The sequence below is a fragment of the Wasmannia auropunctata genome, unplaced genomic scaffold (assembly GCF_000956235.1).
Source record: "Wasmannia auropunctata unplaced genomic scaffold, wasmannia.A_1.0 LD335664.1, whole genome shotgun sequence".
NCBI classification, from domain to species: Eukaryota; Metazoa; Arthropoda; class Insecta; order Hymenoptera; family Formicidae; genus Wasmannia; species Wasmannia auropunctata.
This window is the reverse complement of record NW_012027226.1, coordinates 6,023-8,063: the sequence shown is the minus strand read 5'-3', so window position 1 is coordinate 8,063 and position 2,041 is coordinate 6,023.

Below are 2,041 nucleotides of genomic sequence, written 5' to 3'. Positions count from 1 at the left end.
TTGAATCAGTGTTTTTGTAACTGAAACAAACTTAGATGTTAAAAAATATACGGTTTAGGTGGATTATTTTGGATATTATATATCCATACGGTTATTCGAATTTATTTGAATTGACAACAATATGGATTAGAATATAATGATTAATTCAGATTGGAAATAATCCGCAAAAATAATATTAAAACCAATTATAATTCGTTCGGATCTAAAACCGATTACTTTTTAATCCGGGCGCAGATTGAACCGATTAAAATCGATTGAAACGAATTACGTTATAATCGGTTTTAATCGAACATTTTAAGCAGGGCAGCAGCAGCTTTTGTGGATACCCTTCTCTTTGTAGAACAAGGCATTAAAGAACCGACGGTCGCTCAAGCTGATTGGGGCGTTGTATCAGGTATGTTCTTTTGTTGACCCAGCCTCCGAGTTATTCCTGGTCAAGAGGGGACATAACCGACGGTTTCTTTTGCCATTTCATCTGTTGCTTTTCTCTTTAGTTATTTCAATGACTGGCGTCAATGATGAGGTATTCCCGACCACTCACAACGTACTCTTTACTAAGCCACCTGCTACGGAGATCCTTGAATCTCAGGATTCTAATTCTGTCTCGGAAACGCAGGCCTTAGTTTCTGAGCTATTCGGGGGAGTTCATGCTCCCGCGGCATCATTCACCTTGGAATCCGGTCGTCCTCAACTCAATCCAGACGGAATCTCGAAGCGGCTTAAACGAGGACTCCCGTACCAGACTGTTGGCGAAATACGAGATAAAGAAGAATCTGGCAGCATTGGCTATTTCTAAGCTGAATAAGGAACTTGCGGCCGCGCTAACCCCTTCAGTAGTCAAGCGCGATGAGTATCAATCGCTTTCACAGGCACTGGTGGGCGCCTGCCTCAATGCCCTTGGCTCAGGCATGTCACTTCTATTAAGACCGGAGGTCTTACAAAGCCTTAACGACGAAGCAAAGTCAGCCCTGACGTTCTTCTCGGATATTTATTTATTGTCCGACCACCATTATCGCCTTTCTCTAGCTAGAAGGACCTTCACTAAACCCTCCTTAAACATCATTGGTAAGAATGCCGCGGACTCTGCTTCCATCGATGAGTTTTTGTTTGGGCAGAATTTCGCCGAGACTCTCAAGACAGCGCAGGCGTGTGAGAAAACTGGTCGTGAGTTAGCTAGATCTGCACCTCAGGTGGGGAAAAAGACGTTACAACGTCAGGCAACTCAGCCGCGAAACCAGCCCGCTCCGGTCAGATCAGCTTTTTCGGGAAACCGGAGGCCCCTGTTCGTCCTTCGTCGGCTCGCCAAACAGGAGCTTCCTATTACAAGAGCCACCCCTATCGTTCCCAGTCCCGGTCCCGAACTCGACGCCATCACTAAATAATGTAAGAACCGCCGATCTGCTAAGTAAATTCTACGATCAATGGTCGGATATTACCAATGACCCGCTAGTCTTGGACGCAATACGGGGTTATCGCATTTTACCACTGTGGTCCCAACGAAAGCCTCCTTCTCTAAACCGAAATTTTCTCACGTTAATGCTTCTCTTTGTGACGCGGAGATAGAACGTCTGCGTCTTAAGGGAGCCATCATTCTTGTAGAGCCTTGCGAGGATCAATTTTTATCATCATTTTTTCTTATAGAAAAGTCGTTGGGCGGTAAACGTTTTATTTTAAATTTGCGAGAGTTAAATAAGTATATCGAACCGCCACACTTTAAATTAGAGGACTGGCGGATTGTTATTCGCTTGATGCTCCCAGGAACGCAGATAGCTACTCTCGATCTTGAAGACGCCTATTTATTAGTACCAATCTTCGAGGAGCACAGAAAATTTTTACGTTTTCAGTGGCGCAGAATTACTTATCAATTTACAGTATTGCCTTTTGGCCTTTCTACGGCCCCTTATATATTTACGAAAATTCTCCGTAATTCTCCGTCTTGTAACCACTTATCTGCGTAACAAGGGTTACCAATCTATTGTTTATCTGGACGATTTTCTTCTCTTAGGTTTCTCCATCGACGAGTGCCGTACCAATGTTATTG